The following is a 21,971-nucleotide window of genomic DNA, read 5'->3' on the forward strand; positions in this document are numbered from 1 at the left end:
TGGCGTCCCAGACCCCAGCCCTAGGCCCCTCACCACGTCTGCCCGTTGTTGCCGCCCTGGACCAAGGGGTCCAGTTGGCTCCAAGCTCGGCCTCCCACCATTCCCCTCTCTGGCTTTAACCGCAGCCCCAGTGTGTCAGCTGCCCACGTCACAGGCCCCTGTCTCAGACGAGGCAGCTGAGTTTCCACAGAAACACATGACTCCTAGACCCGGCCTTGAGTTAGAACAAAGCAGAAGGGCCTCTCAGGGGGAGCGAGAGAAGGGCGGTGGAGAACAGCGGGGTGGGCCCGGGGCATGCGCGCGGGTGATGGGGGCGGGACTGGCGAGTTGAGGGCGTGGCCTCGAGGCCTGGGGGGCAGAGCCTCAGCGCGGTGCCCCATGCCAGATTTGTGGGTTAGACGGACTGCCCAGACGGACGACGGGCGCCATCAGAGGGCACAGAACGCACCAAGATGAGTATGGACCCGGCCCTGACGCCTTCTGGCTCCAAGGGTGTGCGAGTCACCAGCTTTTCCGAGCCTCAGCGCCTCACTTGCAGAGTGGATTTGATCATAATCGCCCTTCTCCCAGGGTTGCCGTGGAGATGAGATGAAGGGCGCACCCAGGTTCTCAGAGCAGGGCTTTCGGGGACCTGCCTTGTCACTACATTGGGCCGGGCGTGCAGGGGCTGGGGTGCGTCCAGGAAACCCCAAGATGGTGTGGGGCTGCTGGATCAGAGAAGGGACCCAGCTGCTGTCCAGCGGTCCACTGAGGGCTCTGGAAGCCCAGGTTCGGCACTAGGACCTGGGGCCAGTTGGGAACGTCACTGGTTGGCCCCCTCACCCCCACCTCGACACCTCCAGCTCACCGTCTAGGAAAAGGAAACCATGACAGTGGTATGGACTAGTAGCTAGATGGAGAGATGCCCCTCGCCAGGAGGTCCGCTTATCCGCTCTTGAAGCACAGGGGAGATGGACGGAGGGCTTTGTCCTGGCTATAGTGAACACAGAGGGGTCAGGATGGCGAGTGGGGAGAGGGCATGGCTGAGGCCAGAGGTCAGGGCACATGAGCGTGGGGTGTGGGAACCAGCAAGGGTGGGGATGCTGAGCCAGAGGGTGTCAGAGGCGGCTGCGTCTGTCACCAGGTGACAGGTGTGGGTCTTTCTCCCTGGACTCCGTCCTAAGCCAGGAGTTCAGACGGCACTGTGATGTCAGTGGCGGCACCTCAGGGACCCCTGTCTGCCTCCATCTCCCGCCTGCTCCAGCTCTAGTCCTGCCCGGCATTTATCAGTAGAGCTGCTGCGGCACCTTCACATGGGTGTCTGTGTGGACACCCACTCTCAGCTCCTCTGGGTGAACACCTAGGAGAATAGCTGGGGGATCACACAGTCAAGTCTATGACTGGCTTTGTGAGAAAGTTGCCCACCCGTCTTCCAAAGTGGCTGCATGTTCTGATTCCCACCAGCAACAAGTCCTGGGGCTGAGTTTGTTCTCTGAACCTCTGATTCCTGTTGATTCAACGAGGTGACACGGGGCGACAGTCACAGACATGGTTGACAGCTCAGGCTGTGGCAGGAGGGGGCACAGTTCCCAGCTCTGCTGCTCACCTCCGCATGAATGTGGACAGGCTTTCACTCTAGGGGGCTGCTGTGGACTACATGGGGCATCTTGGGAACCAGGGGGCAGGGAGGAGGGCCTGCGTGAACAACAGCCACCGCTGTAACTGACGGCGGGTTTCATGGAGGATGCAGCTCTTACCCGGCCTTAGAAAGTTCAAGAGGGAAGGAACCCATGGTAGGCGGGAAGATGACCTGACATGTCCATGTCCTAGAGACCTTTGTGGCCAAAGAGACTTCGCAGATGTGAACACATTACAGACCTCCAGGTGGGGAGATAGTCATGGATTCCCCAGGTGTCCCCCATGTCATCACAAGGGTCCTTCAAAGGGGTAGGTGGGAGGGTCAGAGTCAGAGACTAGAAGATGCCACCCTTTGGCTCAGAAGATGGAACCACAGACAGTGGCGCCTCTAGAAGCTGGAAAAGGGAGGGAGACAAGCTCTCCCTGCAGCCTCCAAGAGGAGCCAGCCCAGCAGATACCTTCATTTTAGCCTGGTGAGCCCGTGCCAGACTCCTGCCCTCCAGAACTATGAGAGAATGCATGTGTGTGTGCATGTGTGTGTGTTTGTACTTATTTACTTACTTGTTTGGCTGCGCCAGGTCTTAGTTGCGGCATGTGGGATCTAGTTCCCTGACCAGGGATCGAACCCACCCCCCTGCATTGGAAGTCTGGAGTCTTAGCCAGTGGACCACCAGGGCAGTCCCAGTGTGTATTCTTTTAAACTGCTAAGTTTGGGGTCACGTGTTACAGCAGGAGGACACTGGTTCAGGTCCTTAGTGAGCAGGGGAGGAAGCAGAGGCCTGGGAAGTGGGTCTCAGGTGCCCAAGGTTCCATGGTGGGGAGGCGCCACTGGGGGAACCCTGCTGCCTCTGCTTCTCAGGCCTGCCTTGTCTTCCGTCCCGAGTCCATGGCTCTGACTGTATCATATGGGAGCTACATTGCCCAGAACGGTGGGGACGGGGGGTGAAAACCCCAAGGTTGAAAATAGCTCTGTACCCAGCATGGTTCGGTTTCTGCTGCTCGGCCTGCTGTGAGGTCGACAACTCACAAAGCCACTTCCTCCTGACTCGCTTCTGCCAGCATCTTCACTGGCATTTCCCCGTACCCAATTCCCACTCAGCCCATGTTCTCCGAAAGCCGAGCTCTCAGCCATCCTGGGGTGAGGAGAGGTGGGTCAGCCTCCAGGTGTCTGTCCTTGGAAAAATTCCTGACACGTTTCCAGGCCAGCCTGCGATCAGGGGCTTCTGGTTTAGAGGATTGGGGTTTTTTTTGTTGTTTTTTTTCTCTTTTGGTGACTATTATGGTCTTCCTCGTTTTGAGGTTAACAGCGGCTCTTCCTTTCTCTAGTGTGAAATTAAACCATGATGCTGTTACAGTCAAGATGTTTCCATTTAAAACCACTATGAGCACAGCCCTAAGAAATTTCCCTTTACTTCCACTGAGTTACTGGGCTTTGACCTAAAGGTGATTTGTACTTGGAAAATCTGAACATCATCTGACACCTTGTCTCAGGGTGTGTGGGAGGAAAGGAATTATTTTCTAAGTGAGACAATTTCTGTTTCATTTCAAGACAGGAATGCTTCAAAAATGCCAAAGGTATTAAAAAAAAAAAAGCCTGTTCTTCCCATAAAGACTCAACCTACAATATCAGAGAAACACCAAATCAAAAAATGGGCAGACCTGAACAGACATTTCTCCAAAGAGGACACACAGATGGCCAAGAAACACATGAAAAGATGCTCAACACTGCTCATTATTAGAGAAACACCAATCAAAACTGCAATGAGATGTCACCTCACATGGGTCAGAATGTCCATCATCAAAAAAATCTACAAACAATAAATGCTTGAGAGGACGAGGAGAAAAGGAAACACTCCTGAACTCTTGGTGGGAATGTAAACGGATACAGCCACTAGGGACAACAGTATGGAGAGTCCTTAAAATACGAGGAGTAAATCTACCATACGGCCCAGCAATCCCACTACTGGGTATGTACCCTGAGAAAACCACAAGACTGTAAGACGCATGACACGTGTAGCCCAACGTTCACTGCAGCAATATTTACAGCAGCCAGGACGTGGAAGCAACCTCGATGTCCAATGACAGACGAGTGTATAAGGAAGATGTACATACATACAATGGAGTACTACTCAGCCATAAAAAGGGACAAATTTGAGTCAGTTGTAGTGAAGTGGATGAACCTAGAGCCTGTTATACAGAGTGAAGTAAGTCAGAAAAAGAAAAACAAGTACATCAGCACATGTACGTGGAATCTAGAACAATGGTACTATGAACCTAGTAGAGAAGGGACTTGTGGACTCAGCAGGGGAAGGTGAGGGTGGGATGAACTGAGAAAGATGGTACCAATGAACCTATTTGCAGGAATGGAATGGAGACGCAAGTGTAGAGAATGGACTTGTGCACAGTGTGGGAGGGAGAGAGTGGGACAGATGGAGAAAGCAGCATCAACATACACACTATCATGTGTAAAACAGATGCATAGTGGGAAGTGGCTATGTAACACAGGGAGCCCAGCCTGGCTCTCTGTGATGACCTCAAGGGGTGGGGTGGGATGTGGGAGCAAGGAGGCTCAAGAGGGAGGGGATACATATATATATATATATAACTGATTCACATTGTTGTATGGCAGAAACCAACACAACATTTGTAAAACAATTTTCTACCAATTAAAGAAAAAAAGACTCAGCCTAGCAGCTGAGTGTTCAAGGTGTCCAGTTTACTCCCCAGCATGTAGTCAGTGCTCAGGGCATGTCTGTTGAATGAACAACCAAACGAATGAATGTGTGAGCTGGGCAGCAGTACGTTCTGAAGCAACTAAGACGTCCCAGAGTTGACCCTCGTGCTCTGCCTCTGTTTGAACTGTTTATCAGGTGGAGCCGATGTTCCCGAGTCTTGCTTAATGGGGACCAAAGTGCACTTCCTTGTGGCCCAGGTGGGAGCGAGCTGCCTGAGTCTGGAGGAAACAGCCTGTCAGGCTTTGGCTCACGAAGGACACCAGTGACCAGAGGCCCAGAGGAGGGTTTAGAGTGTAGGGAAACCAGGAGACAACAAAGCATCTTCATAATAGTGAAAGGAACGCACAGCCATTGAGAATCTGTCATCTCGTCGGCAACCTTACGGGAGCGTCGTTCCCGACACCCAGATGAAGAAACAGATCGAGGAAACTGCCCAGGTCTGGCTGACAGACCAGAGCGTGCCTCGAGGGTGGCCAGCGATGGGACACTGCTGTCTGAGGGCTGACGTCCCTCTCCCCACGTCCTCCCTGCTCACTGAGCCCAGGTTTTATCCAGGCATCTCCTCCTCTGCCTGATTCAGGGAGAGGGGTCCCATTCTCAGAGCCAGCTGGAATTCCTGACTCCTAAGACAGTGGTTCTGACAGTGAGGGTTCAGGAAGGAGCTGCGGGCTGAGTGACGGCGGTGGGCCATAAGCACAATTCCTGCAGGGGCTTCTCGGCAGTCTCCTCCTATGAGAGGGCAGGTCCCTCTCTGCTGGGCACGTATGGAACCGCCACCGCCACCTTACTGCCAGCCTGCAGGTGACCCTGACACCTGGATGGGGGCGTGGCAGAGGAGTGCCAGCCTCAGGCTGCCTCAGCCTAGTTATTTTTGTTTTCAAGGGCAGATAGTCCCTTGAACCTGGAGTTTTCTGCTCTGTGCTGCCCAAAGCCTCCTAAACTGTAGGACCTCAGTGACAGCTCTGGCTCCTCTTCCTCGTCTCTTCTTGACCTCCCTTCCCTTACCTGTTAGAAAAGCACAGGGACTCTGCTGGTGGCCTGCTCTTGGCGCCGCCTGGTCATTCACAGAAATCATGGCTCTGGACCTCCCTCCCCTTGCTCAGTGGAAAGAATGGCCTCTACTGTGCTGCCCATTTCACAGCGTGTAAGCTGTGGTGCCCAGAGGACAAAAGAACAAGATAAGCCTGAAGGGCCTCAAAACGCGGGAGCAGATCACACCAGACCCTTATCACCCTTCCTGCCATGGTGCAAATGCTGCGGAAGGCTTTCCTTCTCCGTTTAAGTAAGTACGCACACTACACCTAATCAGCAGACGACAGCGAGATTTCTACCCCATCTCTTTGTTCCCCTGCTATAAAAATAGAGATGAACCAAGTTTGTGATCAGCCAGGCCAGACCTGTGCATGGACCACAACATAAGTGAAGCCTCACTGGCAAAGTAAGGCACAGGCAGAACCTTCATCATGACAGAACACTGCGAGCCTTCGCTCCACTTACCTGTAGCTCCTTCTCTGCCATTGACACACGTGCTCACCCCCTGGGTAGTCACACCTCTGCACACAGGCCTCCCTTTCCACTTCTCCTTGGTGCTCAGGGTGGGTCTCATGGCGGCTGATTACAGCCAGCAATACAACAAGGCTCTCCTTTCCCCGCCCTCCTGGGGGCGGCTGGAGCAGGCCGCATGGGGCGGCGGTGCTCCTCTCCTCCTCCAAGGATGACATTGCAGCCCTTTGGGTCCAGGTCCCGGGCTCTCTGAGGGTAGAGCCACCTTGTATGAGTCCCTACAGGTGGGAACCAGGTGCAAACGTTAGTTGTAAACAGCAGATGCCAACTGTCGTCAAGTTAGGGTTAGTTATGCCAGAAAAGAGTTTGCTGACAGGACACCAGAAGGGTGGAATAAGTGGCAGGAGGCTAGGAAGCTGACCACTGCTTCACTTCTCACAGCCAGGTAGCCAAGTAAGACTCACCTAGCGGGAGTGTCTGCCTGTGGAGCCTGTGTCACAGGATACCCAATCAAGGGAGACTGGGAAGTGAGGGATAGCATCTGATTGGTGAACTTGGGTCACATGTCTGCCACCATCCCACCACCCCCACCTGCAAGGGAGGCTGGGAAGTGAGTACTAGTGTCTGATTGGTGGGCCTGGGTCACATGTCTGCCACCTGCTTCCCACTGGCAAGGGAGGCTGGGAAGTGGGTACTAGTGTCTGATTGGTGAGCCTGGGTCACATGTCTGCCACCACCACCCCCTGCCCCCACCTGCAAGGAAGGCTGGGAAGTGAGGACTAGCGTTTGATTGGTGAGCCTGGGTCATGTGGCTTTGCCCAGCTGCAAGAGAGTCTGGGAACTGAGGACTAGCATTTTCTCCTCACTTCTGCAGAAAGGGTTGCTTCTCTGGCAGCTGCCAGGCTCTGGAGGCAGAGTGACCCAAGTCAGGGATGAATGAATATCCACTTCAGCTTGGTGGGTGGGTGTCCCCTCCATATTGCATCTGTGTTGACTGGCTACGAGAAAAGGGAGACGGTTCAGCTGGGCCGATGACTAGTGTCAGAGTGGAGAGGGTGGAAGGGGATTGACTGGGGCTTGTCAGCCATCAAGTAATGGAGTTTTTAGGACTACAGTTTGTTCATTCAATGGGCCACCACCGACCTGTCCACCTTCCATCCATCTGTTATCCATCTACTAAGCCAAACATGAGGACAGACTTGGGACACATAGTTAAAGGAGTTGCCTCTGCCCCAAAGGAGCCCACAGTCTTGATTGGTGTTTAGTTGCTAAGTCGTGTGTCTGATTCTTTGTGACCCTGTGGACTGTAGCACATCAGGCTCCTCTGTCCAAGGGATTTCCCAGGCAAGAATACTGGAGTGAGTTGCCATTTCCTTCTCCCTCCTGACCTAGGGATCGAATCCATGTCACCTGCTTTGGCAGGCAGGTTCTTTACCAGTGAGTCACTAGGGAAGCCCTCCCATAGCCCCACATAATTCCAGGCAGCTCCTGTTTGCAGACTTTAGGACTCAGACACCTCTCTCTTTAGTCTCTATGTGACTGTGCTGGGCCGGGTGCATACAGATGATGGTTCAAGTTGGACCATCACATTTGCATTTTTTACCCTTTTGGTCTCAGCTTTGCAGAGGAAACTTTTCTGGAAGTCTTAAAAAAAGCTGAAGAAAAAAACATACAGGAAGCCGTGTCTTGTGTTCTTTGTAGCGAGTCCTGTGCTAATTTTGAACCAAGGTTTATTTTTCTTTATTTTTAAATCCTGATTCTAGTGTGTGAAGAGAGAAGCTTCCCCCCATGTAGTGGCAACCTCAGCCCTGAACGCACAGTGGGGCAGCAGGGATGTGTAATTCACACAGAGTGCCTGCTTGGTAGTGACAGAGCTTGACACACATAGCTGTTGCTATCCTGATGGGCATCTGTCAAGGAAACGCAAGCCCGGTGGCTGCTGTCATAATTGAAGTGTCCAGGTGGGTATTTGTTACTTCGTCTGCCACCTCTTAGGGTTGTACCATCACCGGCTCACATCCACCACCCTTGGCTGATGACTTCCAAATCCACATCTTCAGCACCAGTGTGATAGATTCCCTAACTGTCTGATGAACCTCTCCTTGATTTCTCTGCCAAGATGGCCCACCATCACCTCAAACTCAAATTGTCTTAACCTGAGTTCGTTATATCAACCACTGCTTTGTGAGCTCAGTCACTCAGTTGTGTCCGACTCTTTGTGACCTATGGACTATAGCTCGCCAAGTTCCTCGGTCCATGGGATTTCCCAGGCAAGAATACTGGATTGCGTCGCCATTTCCTCCTCCAGGGGCTTTTCCCGACCCAGGAATCAAACTCTCATCTCTTGGCGTCTCCTGCATTGGCAGGCAGGTTCTTTACTGCTGAGCCATCTGGGAAGCCCATCAACCACTGCTCTCACCCCCAAAGCTTGCTTCCCCTCCTGGCTTCTCAGTTAAGGACAGCTGCAGAGTCTAAAAACCTGAGTGCCACCCTTCCCACCTGGCTCCCTCTAGGCCCCCACCATCTCTTGCCTTGGACTACTACTCTAGTGGGGTAACTGTTTTCCTGCCAACATCTGGCCATGAGCCACACACATCTGATGCCATCTCAAGTCCCTAGCCTGAACCCCATGATGACTTGGTGCTGTGCTGTCCAGTATGGTGGCCCCTGGTCCAGGCAGCTATTTACATTAGTTATAATTGAGTCATGACAGCCTCCCATCTGGTCTCCAGGTTGCTTGCTCTGCTTCATCATCCACACAGAAGCTAAGGAGAATGACCTAGGGGCTCTTAGTGGGCCAGTGGCCGGGTCCCACACTGCTTAACCATCAGTGGCAGTGGCACACTCTATGGCTTACGCTCTGGGCTGCCCCTCATCCACCTGTCTGGCCACCTCCTCCCCACCTCCCTCCCACGTGTCTCCCTCTCAGCCTCTCCCTGCCCTCTGGTTCCCTCAGCACCTCCATGGCTCCATGCCGGCCTTCCATCTGTACCCCTTCCTTATTCCTCCTGCAGGGCCCAGGGTGACATGCATTTTGCTTGCACGAGGAGGATGTTGAGGCCCAGGTCTGGGCTTGTTCAGCCTTGGGGGATGCTGGTTCAGTACCAAAGGTGCCACAGGGCTCATGAAGCTGACATGTTAGTGCTCCTTTTTTTTTTTTTTTTTTTTTTGCACAGGTTCTTTACTGGACTGGGTGCTGAATTTTGGATTCTTTTTATTTAAAAATTTAAAAATTCAGTTCGTTTATTGTTTTCTTTCTCTTAAAGAGGATCCTAAATTGCCCTGATGCTGGGAAAGATTGAGGGCAGGAGGAGAAGGAGGCGACAGAGGATGAGATGGTTGGATGGCATCACTGACTCAATGGACAGGAATTTGAGCAAGCTCCGGGAGATGATGAAGAACACAGAAGCCTGGTATGCTGCAGCCCATGGGGTTGCAAAGAGTTGGACACAACTGAGTGACTGAACAACAAGTTGTTTAAGGCCCCAAATCTCAATCCACTCTGGACAGGCCATGTGGTGCTAATAACCTCAGTTTCCTCACTTTAACACATTATTGCCCAGGAAAATTTTGCAGAAACTTTACGCCTGTGGCCAGCAATTTGTTATGTAAGGGAATATTGACACACTCTGGTCAATGACATTCAGGTAATGAAAGACGTATTAATATGCCTCTGGTTGTAAGTTGCTAAAATTAGGAATAATGAGCCCTCCTCACCAGATTGCTCTAATGGTTGTATAAGGATTGGGGACAACTCTCGGCATGATGTTTAGAGCACGAGGGGGTGGAACAGTTGCAGCTGGTTCACACTGTCAGATAGAATAAATCGCAATTATAAGCAGTTAGAATTAATAGTACCAATTTATGGGCATGTCAGTTTGGTCTTCTGCAACCCAGTGGGTGGATGTTACTGTCGCCCATTTTTCAGATGTGGAAACTGAGGCTTGGAGGAGAAGAGTGATTATGTGTGTTGGGCAGCAGCCCATTGGTGGAGCCCAGATTTCTGGGGGCTCAGGAGCTGGCTATTGCTGGGATGATGCTGATTTTCAGCCAGGTCACTGGGAGTGGGGTGCCCACCCGTGCAGAGACCCTGGTGGTGGCTTAGGCTTGGAGCGTGTGACTGGCTCCCGGGGCGTCTCCCACTCTTCTCCTTTCTATTTCGGCTCTTCTCATTATGAATTTCGTTTCGGCTCAGGCCCCTACCTTGACGTGCATACATGAGAAACAAACGGAGTTTCAAGGACCCCAAACACCAAGGTAGTTCCACAGCACCAAGGTGCCCGGCTCCTGGGATTAGTCACGCACCTTTCTGATAAGAAAAGCGAAAACACGAAGTAGGCGCCCTGTGACTTCCTGAATCCAGCGCTCCACGTCCTGCCCGAAGGAACAAGCGACTCCCCGAAAGGAGCCCTGGGTGGAAGTCCCATGTTTCGAGGCCCTTGGAAGGGGAACTGGTCGGGGAGGTTTGGTTTCAGGACCTCACCTCCCGGCTGGTGGGGGGTCACGGAGGGTCCCTGGGGGAGGTCTGGCATCCCCGCCAAGCATTGCTGGGGCAGCCCGACCCCTGGTGACACCTGTGCCCGGCCACCCGCGGTGGTGTCTTCCTGGGCAGCTGCTGGCATGGCCGTGTGGCAGGGCTGCGCTCTTGCAACATGGGCTCCTGAGGTTTCTGTGGCCCCTCTGGTCAGAGGCGGCCCAGGTGCTGTGGGCAAGACATGTGCCAGAGACCGAATTAGACCCTCTTGGAAAAAACAGCAGCCCGCCTAATGTTTCACAGGGCTGGTCTCTGGGCCCACAGCCTGTAACTGACACCCATCCTGCATTCAGCGGCTCAGGAGGCAGGAGTCTGGACTCTTTGGTTAGACGTCCTGGGTCAGGGTCTTCCTCCTCTCATTACTGGGTGCTGGCAATTTCCCCAGCTATTCTCCTCAGGGGCCTCAGTTTTCTCATCTGCATGATGGGTCAGCGAATAAGGTCTAGGTCCCAGGGAGGTGCTGAGGATGGAGCAAATGAACCCACCTAGGGTCCTCTTCACAATGACATGCGAGGCACAGCCTGAATGCAGAGTCAGTGCCTGTTGAAGGAGGTGGGGGGGGACCCTAAAGCCCTGCTCTCTCCAGACAGAGGAACGTGATACAGCCATTTAGAAGATTATCTTTTGGTGGGGGAACAATCTGAAGTGTACAGAAGAGCTTTAGGTATAGCACAAAGAACACTCTACTACTTTCTCACCCAGATTCAGCTCTTGTCTGTAACGGCTTTGAGATCTGAGTCACTGGCGTACGATCCACTCGCCGCCACGTGTGCCATTCATGGCCTTGAGTATCCCAGGGTGTGCAACTGTCGCCACAGTCCATTTTAGAACAAGTTCATTGCTCCCTCCCCCAGGCAGCCCCACACTCCTTGGCTGCCACGCCTCACCTATGTATTTAGGGCTTCCCAGGTGGCGCTAGTGGTAAAGAATCTGCCTGCCAATGTGGGAGACATAAGAGACTCGGCTTTGATCCCTGGGTGAGGAAGATCCCCTGGAGAAGGGCATGGCAACCCGCTCCAGTATTCTTGCCTGGGAAATCCCATGGACAGAGGAGCCTGGTGGGCTACAGTCCATGGGGTCGCAAACAGTTGGACACAACTGAGGTGTCTGAGCACGCACACATACGTATTTTTTAACTGTTACTACTTGAATTCATCCTTTTGATCGGTGGCGTCCACAGGGTTTTGAGTCTCAGAGAGCCTTTTCAGTGTTAAAACCCCTTGCAGAGGCCATTCATTTATCCACTCAACACGTGGTTACTGAGCATCTACTGTGGACCAAGCCTGGTGTCTGCGACAGAACAAAACAGACACCACCAGAGGAGAGAGGAATCCATGCAGACCACAGTGTGGAAGATGCTGCAGAAGAATGGGGGAGGGAAGCCGGAGAATGCAGCAGGGCCCTGGCCTGGCCGAGAGGCAGGGAGGGCAGCTGCTGTGGCAAGGTGGAGCTGGGGCATCCCCATGGAGGGAGTGGCAAGGGTGAAGCCTGCACAGGGAAGCGGCTCGGCTGGAGAGTCACCCGAGGCCTCCAGGACATCAGGGTGAGAGCAGACCACCCGGGGCTCTTTGGGGGCTTCACATTAAATCTCCACACACTGGGAACCCCCACCAGTACCCAATGAGGTGCTGAATTCTGTTACATGCTTCAGCCAACAGAGTTGTCCTTAATTAATCACAGCAGCTTCCAGTCCATCTGACCAGGGGTCACATATGTGTGTGTGAGAAACAGCGGGATGGGGACCCCTTGTCGGTGTCCTTAGCTCCTCAGGAGCCCACAGCCTCCTGGGTGGACATCAGTTTTTAGACCTCCTTTATTTCAGCACTTTATAAACTCTATTCCATAGGTCACTGCACCTTGAAAAAAACCCAAACAAAACCCCCAAGAGTTTTCTATCCAAACAAGTTTTGAGAGTACCCCGGTTTTTTTCCAGGCATCTCACAACACACAGGTGCCTCTTAAAGGCTCTGAGAAGTCCTGCAGCAGGGAACTTGGTGCTTTCCAAACTCAGTAGTCCAGGGAACCCTTTTATTCCACCACTCTGGTGAAACTAGTGTTACATGGAAAATGCCCTGGGAAACAGGGCTCAGTTCTGCAGATGGACCAGCTGTGGTGTGGAGCCAGGAAGAGTTCAAGACCCCATCCGGAGCCTGAACAGAGGGGAGGCCAATGTGAAATGCAAGAATCATAGAGTATTTGAAAAAGGTTCACTCTTGTTGAGGCTTCCCTGGTGGCTCATATGGTAGAGAATCTGCCTGCAATGCAGGAGATCCGCCTTCGATCCCTGGGTCAGGGAGATTTCTCCTGGAGAAGGGAATGGCAACCCACTCGAATAGTCTTGCCTGGGAAATCCCATGGACAGAGAAACATGGCGGGCTACAGATCATGGGGTCTCAAAGTACTCTGGAGGAAGCAAAAGGCCCCCCTGACACCCGGGTCCTGGCCTGGCTCCCAGCCGGGCTGTGTTGCCTCCTGATGGGCATAAGCCACCTGAGAGCACCCCAGCCTCACACAAGGTCCTGATAAAGTGAGGCAGGTCACCCCCGCACCAGCAAACCTTGTCTCTGCTTGGCTCAGACAAGGAGTTGCTGCTTCTCTATCCATTACAGCCCCCTCTCCTGTACACGAGTCCGACCCCATCAGAGGACCAGCCCCCTCTCCCACAGTGCCAGTCCAGGGTGAACCCCCATCCTCAGACCTTCCCCAAACTGCCTGCCCAAAGCCCTCTCCCACAGCAGGCTCTTTCTGGCACCCTCCTGGCCTAGTGTTCCCATGCAGAGGGTGGCCACGCCCCACAGCTCCAAGCCGAGCAAGGTGAGGGCTGACACGCTCTTGGGGTAAAGAGGCGCTGGGGAGTAGCCCCCTTTAGCCTGTTCCAGATCTGAGAGGCCCCGGGTCCCTCCACCTGTGGAGTCCTTCTCCTCGCACCTTGACTCCCTCCTTGCCCTGCCTGTTCCACATCTAAGGACCTTACGGTGACAATGGACACCCCCTTGGTCACTCTGGAATAATTTCTCTGTCTTTAAATCAGCTGATTAACTTGTGTTAACTCGTTGTCAACAGTTATTCCCCTTTGTCGTGTGATCTGAAGCACCCGCAGGCCCTGGGAACGGGGGTGGGACCCGCCTAGGGGACCCACTGGGTGCCATTCCCTGTTCACCCGGTCCTCATCACAGAGATGGGGACCCGGAGGCTCAGATTGGTTGAGTGGCCACATGGCAAGTGAGGGCTCCCGCGGGACCCCTGGGCCCCTCGTGCGGAGGCCAGGACCTGGCGTTCTCTCTCCAGCCTCTGCAGGCCTGCCTTGGGCTACGGACTTCCGCATCACTGTCCCCTAGACACCGAGGCTCATCCCACCCCTGCGGCCGGGGCAGCTGCAGAAGCCACACACGACATGGAGGGGGGCCCTCGCTCCCCACCCCTCTCCCAGCTCCTCGTCGAACAGATGGGCTTCAACCAGACACCCCACCACACCCTTCCCAACCAGTTTCTGTTCATCGAATCGGACCCATCGCGTGTTGAGTCGGGAGCAGCTGGGAGGGTTATAAAAATACGAAACCATTCAGACTCTGGACCTCACCTGGAGGGGTCCTCGGAGCCCTGCAGGTTTAGTTCTGGAGAATCACGCAGTAGAAGCTTCTTTGATGACGGGTTTTCCGTCTGTGGGTCCCCTTGGGGTGGGTTTGAGAGTGAAAGCTATGGAGTCCATAGTCATCGGGATGGTGGTGCGATCTGGAGGGAGCCACTAGAATTAGAAACAAGGTCCACAGTGAGGCGGTGATTCTGCCAAAGGTGATGTGTTGGCCTGACATGGAAGGAATTGGGACAACACCATCCGGGGCAGGAGCTCAGGGCCTGAAGGCCCTTTAAAGACAGACTGACGGACCTCTGTGTGTTGGTAAGGACACTGGGTCCCCCGGAATCCTGCCCACCCAGGCCACCCGGAGAGGGAGTGGTGAAGTGAGACCCAACTCCTGGGGCAGGGCTGCCCGTCAGGGGCCGCACAGGCTCCCAACCCGTCTCACAGATTCCCACTCCCGCCTCCCCTCTACTTGCTCCCCTGGACTCCTCTCCTGCGGCCCTGCCTCCCCTCTAGAGATTCTGGCAGGAGTTCCCACTCCTTGGTGTTCCAGTGGTTAAGAATCCACCTGCCAATGCAGGGGACATGAGTTCGATCCCTGGTCCGGAAAGATCCCACGTGCCGTGGAGCAACTAAACCGACGTGCCACAGCTACTGAGCACAGCTACTGTACTCGGGCAACTATGGAAGCCCGAGTACCCTAGAGTCTGTGCTCCGAAGCCAGAGAAGCCACCGCCATGAGAAACCCATGCCCCACAGCTAGAGAAGGTCCTGCTCACCGCAACTAGAGAAAGTCCACCGTGGCAACAAAGACCCAGAAATAAAAAGCAACACAAAGCAAGATTCTGTCAGGAGCCAGAAAGCAAACACTTAAAGGTGGAAGCTCAGGATTCCCAGACACTGATCCACCCTGGGGGCTGTTAACAGTGCCCCAACTGCCTCCCTGGATTTGGGAATCTGAAAAACAGCAGCCAGCAGGCTGGCTTTCCCCTGGGGGAGGCGGGGAGGGCAGCCTGGGAGAGGGGACAGAAGCAGCAGCAGGAGCAGGGCTCGGTTTTCTGAGTCCTTCTGGGCCTCTCGGCCCTTGCAAGGGCGGTGTGCAGGCACACGGGGCATTGCAGCCTCTGGTCTGCCTGCGAGCCTGGGGACTGGTGGCCTGAGAGGGCCGACAGGCTGTTTAACTCCCTGGGCCAGAGGCAGTGAGCCCGGAGCTCAGCCGGAGCTGGGGCTGGCCTCGCCTTGAACGCGGCCGTGAGGGAGAGGAGGTCAGCCTCCATCACGTGGTGACCACATGTGTCTCAGACGGCAGGACGTAAGGCAGAAGCCAGCGGGTATTTAGGGGCACGGTTTTCCCAGCTGTCCTGTGAGAACACCCTCCCTGCCCCCTCTGCCTGCTCTGGACAAACACCTAGTGGTGCTTTGGACATCGCGTTGGATGCTTTGCTTCTTGGAGTGTAGGGCAGGATTCTCCTGCTCCTAAGAATCCACGCGGCCCTTTGCGGGCTGAGCACTGCACTCCCTGGGCTGGCTGGGTCCAGGACATGATGGAGATGAGAAAACCCGAAACATCGGTGTTGGGGGGGTTGGTATCATGAGGAAGGGAAACCAGCCTCTCCGTTCCCTCTCCTCACCCCACCACTGGTTTGGTTTGAACACATTTTTCCCCTTATTTATAAAAATAATACAGCAACCGCATTATATAAAATTTGAAAAAGGAAAACAGAACTGTTTTCCGCCCCACCCCCGCACGCCCACCGCTAACCTCTCAGCCCCCGGTCTCATTCTGGTGCAAGTATGTATTTTGAACTGTGATTTTTTTTTTAAAGCATATTATATCATGCACACTGTCCTCGTTGCTACAATCTTCACAACTGTCTGGGGAGTTTGGGGAGCACCTACCAGGCTGGTGTGTCACACTCTGAAACTGCCCCCGTGTAGGTGGCCGGGCAGGTAGTTTGGAAGCTTGTGATCCTTAGGGAGGATACCGCAAATGCCCGTGGGTGTGTGGTTTTGCTAACTGTTCTCTTGGATGATGTCCAGGAGTGGCGTTACTGGGGGGCCGATGTGATCCAGTCCCCGGTCAATTCCCCAAGTCGCCCCCTCACCGCCTCCACCCCTGTGGCAGCACGAGGCTCCTTGCTGTCCTCAAACGTGTTATTCGTGGTCCTGCCTCAGGACCTCTGCACGGCTGCTCCCTGGACATTTCTCCAAGTCCTTCATGTGGCTTTTCCTTTCCTTTGTCCTGGAGTCTGCTCAGATGTCACCTTCTGAGAGAGGCTCACTTTCCCTGGCATGTCTGGCTTTATTTTCCTGGGGGCACCTGTCACCGTGTGACATGACCTTGGCTGGTGCCCTCCCGCTGATGGCATGCGTCATGAGGGTGGTGTCTGGGGCATCACTCTGTCTCCATCCTGGGGGGCTGGGTGGTGTGTCCCCAGGAGCACACCCGCATTTGGAGGGCTCACCTGTGCCAAGTGCTTTCTGATCATGGGTGTCCAGTTTAATTCTCCCCACGACTCTGGGGAGGGAGTCCCCCAGCCCCACTTTTCAGCTGAGGACACAGGGGCTCAGAGAGGGGGATGTTTACAAGGTAGGTGGTGGAGGTGGGTGTGGCCCTGGGGCTGCCTGGGTCAGGAGGTGGCCCTTCTCCATTAGCTGAGGTGCACAGACTCGGCCGTCCTGCCATGCCTGGGATGACTCTGCCTGGCTTGCCTGCATCTCCAGCCTGTGCACTGGTCCTCTGCAATCAGAGAACTGCTTATTCCCAGGCTTATCATCAAAACAGGTCTCAGTAGGGCCTGCGGAGGCTTCCCTGGTGGTTCAGTGATAAAGAACCCGCCTGCCAATGCAGGAGTTGTGGGTTCGATCCCTGGGTGGGGAAGATCTGGAGAAGGAAATGGCAACCCACTCCAGTATTCTTGCCTGGAGAGTTCTGTGGACAGAGGAGTCTGGCGGACTATACAGTCCATGGAATTGCAAAGAGTCAGACATGACTCAGCGACTAAACCACCACCACCACCACACCAGGGCCTGGGGGTCTGCATTTTGATAAACTCGGCAGGTGATGCCCAAGCAGGCAGCCAACGGTACTTGGAGAAACCACAGCCTTGGAAGAAGCAAGCCTCCCCTTGCTCATCTTCCCCAAACTCTGACCACATGGGGAAAGACATCTGATGGTGGTGGGCCGGCACCTGTGAGCACCGAGGCACATCCCCCACAACCAATACGAGGAAATCCTACTTTCACTGGTGCTCATTAAAGGAGACAAGACCCTAGGGACTCTTAGATCTGGAAGGACACTTAGAAATCAGGCAATGCCCCGAGGTTTTTTCCTTTTGAATTTTGATTTTTTAGAAAATTCGCTTTATTTTTCGAGCGGGTTCAGAGCAAGATTGAGTGGAAAGTACAGAGGGTTCCCACATACCCCTGCCTTACCACGGCCCCCACGGTGACCCCCAGCCATCCCCATGTCCCACTGGAGTGTGCATTCTGTACACTTGATGAACCTACACTGACACACAGTTGGCATCCAAATCCTATGGTCTAAGTTTGGGTTCAATCTTGATCTTGTATATTCCATGGGCTTGGTCAAACACAGAGTGACATGTATCCACTGTCAGAGCATCACATACAGTTTTACTGCCCTAAAAATCCTCTCTGCTCCCCCGCCCCCCCTCATCATCCCCTCCCCAGTACTCTGCTTTTTAAGCTGGAAAATCCAGTGGCTGGCAGATGTATCAAGACCCAGGACACACATGGCAGACTGTGTTTCAATAGCCTATTTGGGGGAGGGGATAAAGGAATATAACTGGTCATTCAAAATGATTCATGGGGACTTCCTGGTGGTCCAGTGGCTAAGACTGCTCCCATTGCAGGGGGCCTGGGTTCCATTCCTGGTCAGAGAACTAGATCCCGTGTGCTGCAACTGAAGTTTGCATAGTGACTAAAGAGCTCGCGTGATGCAACAAAGATCCAAGAACCTCAGTGCCGCCACTAAGACTCGCACAGCCAAATAAAAAACATTTAAAAGTGATTCATTAAAATGAAAAACAATGTTTTGTGACGTTATTGCAAAACGCACAGTAATTTTAAAGATCAGACCAAATGCTTATAAGATATCTGGGCCTTTTAAAGTGAATAAGCTCGTAGAGATTTAACAGGTTCTTCAGGGAAGCATAAAGGGCCTTTGTCAAAGTCCATGGTGTAACTCTTAAGCTCCTGGTGTGATATCTCTAAGCACGGGGCTGGGGAGAGACACACACAGTTGGCACTCACAGGCAGGGTGGGAGCTGCTGGTGGGAGCGGCTCCCTAAAGACCTTGAGGGTCAGAACCCTGATTTCTCTGTGGAATACTAAAATCTTAGGTCTAGAGAGGCTGGAGAGATGGGAAAATTGTTTACACATCCCTCGGGGAATTAGTAATGAAGCCACCAATAGAACCCAGCTCCCAACCTGCAGGCAGGTGAGTTCTTTGTCCACACACAGAGTCCCAGGATCTAAGTAGCGAATAAAGATGTTGTGAATAAAATGACATCAGGGGCTCTACAACTACACAGCATGTACAAGAAACAAAGAGCTCTAGATTCAAGCGTGAGACCCACGAATTCCCTCCTCTGCGGACTCATTTATTCACGAGCTAATAGAGACAGTATTTGCTGAACACAGACTCCTTGCCGTTTACTCCAGGCACCGCAGGAGTGAGTGAGGCATTTGCGGATGCTCCTGGGGGGGTTATATGTGTTTGGGGTGGGGCTCTGGTGTGCTCACGGCCTTGAGGAGGGACTCAAGGAGGGTGTGATGGAAAGTAAGACGTGGCTAGAGCCTGCTGGACTTTCCCAGGCTCCGATTACGTGGCTCGGCCGCTGCCTGGTGACTTTTGGCACCTCTGGTCTGCTCATAACTGCACACCTGGCCCAGGACGGGCACGGCACAGGTGCACTGGGGATGTTCATGCCACAGTCAGGGGCTGGGTACCCAGAGGGCTCCCCCATCCAGGATTCTGGTCTTCCTGGTCTCACCGGTACCACCGAGTTCCAAGGTGGTCGACCAAGGGGAAGTCTGGTCATTTACCAAGAACCTCATGGGTCTGTGGAGGGATTGAACTGGAGGCAATCTTATGACTAAAGGTTGAGTTTTCAATCTGACCAACCTAGGTTCAAATCCCATCTCTACCCCACTCACACTGGGAAGTCCTTTCCCCTCTTCGAGCCTCGGTTTCCCCATCTGTGCAATGGGGATAAAATGGCTCACCTCCCAGGGTTTGCTGTGAGGGTTAGAAATCATATGTTGATGGAATAATGGTGTCTGGGACAGAGAAGGGCACATAATAAATATTCAAAACACAATTAGGGCAGATGTCTAGCAGATATCTCAGTAGGTGGAAGGAAACGGGACTCTGGGGTCTATCCAGCATTTGACTTTGCAGATGGAGAAACTGGGACAAGAAAGGGGAAGAAGTGATTGGCCTCCAGTCATCTGGCGAGTTAGAATCAACACTGAAACTCAGCCTGGGGGTGCTGTGTTGCGGGGTCAGTGGCTGTGGAGGCTGCAGGAAACGGGTGGGCGAGGGAAATGCGGCTGGGAGTCAGCTGAACTCTTGGCTCAGGATGGGCTACTTTGCCTTTTGAGCCAAAGCAACAGTTCTTCAGCTTGATGAGAGAACAGTCATGAAAGTGCTTTGCAAACTGTGAAGTGCTGAGAACTCTTACCAATAACCAGACATGTTTATTGATGCTTCCTATGTGCCAGGGAGTGTGTCAAATGCTCTGTGCATAATAAGTTCTGCCAAAAGCCCCGGGAGGGAGCTACTGTTATCCCTGTTTCGTAGACAGGACTAGAGAGGTGAAGTCACTTGCTGAAAGTCACACAGCTGACAACAAGCCGAACTTGTATCCAACTGACTCCAAACTCCTATCTTTGACTACTGCACACAGCTGCATCTTTACGGTGTCCTGGCTCCTGGAATGGGATAAAGGACAGCAAAGGTTTATGGCTGGAGAAGGTGGCTGGTGCCTGTGCTTGCTGAAGCAGCTGTATCGTTCTGGTTGGCTCCCCACCCCATCTCCACCGCCCTGGCCACACCCGCATCTTCCAGAAGCCTAGGCAGTATCTTCCCGACCAGCGTGCCCCACCAGGGGATTCGCTCCGTGTCGAGAGAGGAGGCGGAACTGTCTCCTCTTCAAGTGAGAAACAGAAGTCAAGGGCCTGGCCACCTCTCGCTTGAAACCCCAGGAGTCAAGACCAAAGTACTATCCTGGCCCTTGAACTCCGTCTGGCCTCACCTCCCCTCGTCCCGCCCCACTCGCGCCTTCTCACTTCCGGGGTCACGGGGCCCGAATCCCGGGGGAGGCCAGCAGAGCAGGCTTGGATCCTCCCTGGAAACATCTGCATGGGGCTGAGGACCTTTCACGGGAAACTTGTATCCACCCACCGTCAGGTCCACAGCTGAGCCGAGAGCGGGCAGCGGCCCCGGGCCGGGTTGGGTAGACGCGAGGGGGAGCATGGTCGGAGGTGCTCAGGCCCCAGCCTCGTCGGCTCCAGGGTTTCCATTAGAGCTATGCAGGGGTCACTCTGGTTGGAAAGGAAGTGGGGTGGGGCTCGAAGTTGCACGGAAATAGCACTTTGTAAGACTCGAGGAAATGTGAATTGTTCAAAACAAAGCACACATGAAGGGCGGACTGAGCTGGGGTGGAGGGGGGTTGCATTCAGCCCTTGGCACCCCCGCCCCCACCTGAACTTCTCTGAGGCCAGCATTATCTGGAATGGAGGGAGGGAGCTCTCGGTCTCTGCAGGTGTACCAGTCTGGCAGGGGGACCTGGGGACTTTGCCAGATGTTCTCTGTGACCGCTGTGTGGGCTGTCTGCTGTGTGGGGGTTCCTGGAGTAGGGGGCCAGTTTGGGTTGAAAGCCAACTGTAGCCCACTCCACAGGCTGGGGAAGATACGGCTTCCCTGACTCGGGCAAAAGCACCATGCACACCAGCACAGCTTCAGCTTCCTGGTCTTGTATCAGGAACAGGCATGGAAGTTGCATGGAAGTTGACAGAATTCCAGAATAAGGATATGTATGATGTCACATAACAGGAAGTTACAGGGAGGCTTCAGGCTTGGCTGGTCCATGGCCCAGAGGTGTCCTCAAGGAGCTAGGTCCTTCCTGTCACCTTGTCTTGCCCACCATGACGTTGGCTTTGTCCTCATGCTGGTTACAAGATGGCGGCCGTGGTTCCAGGCATTACGGAAGAAGAGAGACCATCTCTCCCATGGTGCTCTCCTGGAAGTCAGGAGATTCTCCCAGAAGGCCCCTGGCTGTCACTGTCTTCCAGTTCATTGGCCAGAACTGGTCACATGTCCCTTCCTGAGCCAGTCACTCTGGAGGGGTGGGACTGATGATTGGATTAGACTAAAGATGGAGAGTGGGGGGAGGAAGGCTGAGTATGTCAGCCTCGATGTCTACTACAGCCTAAAAGCCCATGATTGCAGGATCCTGGTGGAGCTCTTCCCCCTGGAAATCCAGGTCTCCCTTTTCGTCTGTGTTAAAAGGGACAGAGCAAACTCCCCCAACACAGCAGACTCAGAGCAGCTGCATTTCAAACTCTCAGAACCCACCCTGTTTCCTGCTACTGACTGACATTTAACACAGTCCTTGGCTGGCATCTGATGCACTGAGCTACACCCAGTGATTTGACAGTGCTGCGCAGTTCCCCACGGCCCCACTGGTGCTCTGGCTTCGGTTCCGCCAATGTCCTTACACCAGGAAAGCGCCTCACCACTGCATCCTCTCCCTGTCCCATCTCCTTCTTTTAGTCCTTGCCCCAGAAACCCAGATTTTGTATCTTTGTTCCTAGGAGCCTCCGGTCTCTGAAGGTTTCCTTTCAACCTTAAATGGTGCCCCAGCCCATCCACCTGGGCCTTGAACAATATTCAGTGGAACTCTTTGTTTCCTTTAACCGTCCTTTCTTTCTCCACCCCACAACTTGGTGTTATGAAGACTTTTCAGACATGCAG

General features: G+C 53.7%; 2 long non-coding RNA genes and 1 other non-coding gene across 4 annotated transcripts in view; 1 reads left to right on the forward strand and 2 right to left on the reverse strand.

The window, feature by feature from the left end:
- The first annotated feature begins 269 nt into the window (after positions 1-269).
- On the forward strand, positions 270-9,896 carry LOC132342790 (uncharacterized). 2 transcript variants are annotated; one of them, XR_009491282.1, is made up of 4 exons: positions 270-2,090; positions 3,167-5,634; positions 7,619-7,816; positions 9,122-9,757. It is a non-coding gene; the product is annotated as an uncharacterized lncRNA (long non-coding RNA). The 2 variants fall into 2 exon arrangements; XR_009491281.1 differs by having other exon boundaries at positions 270-5,634; positions 9,122-9,896.
- Positions 9,897-10,477: 581 nt separating this feature from the next.
- LOC112442266 (uncharacterized) overlaps positions 10,478-21,971 on the reverse strand; it is a 241,951-nt gene continuing 230,457 nt past the window's right edge. Inside the window, exon 3 of the long non-coding RNA XR_003030303.2 lies at positions 10,478-14,134. This is a non-coding gene — a long non-coding RNA (uncharacterized lncRNA). The remainder of the gene's footprint in view (positions 14,135-21,971) is intronic.
- On the reverse strand, positions 12,234-12,308 carry MIR2325A (microRNA mir-2325a). Its single transcript, NR_031121.1, has one exon. It is a non-coding gene; the product is annotated as a microRNA mir-2325a (primary transcript).

Source organism: Bos taurus, chromosome 18 (assembly GCF_002263795.3).
Source record: "Bos taurus isolate L1 Dominette 01449 registration number 42190680 breed Hereford chromosome 18, ARS-UCD2.0, whole genome shotgun sequence".
Lineage (NCBI taxonomy): Eukaryota > Metazoa > Chordata > Mammalia > Artiodactyla > Bovidae > Bos > Bos taurus.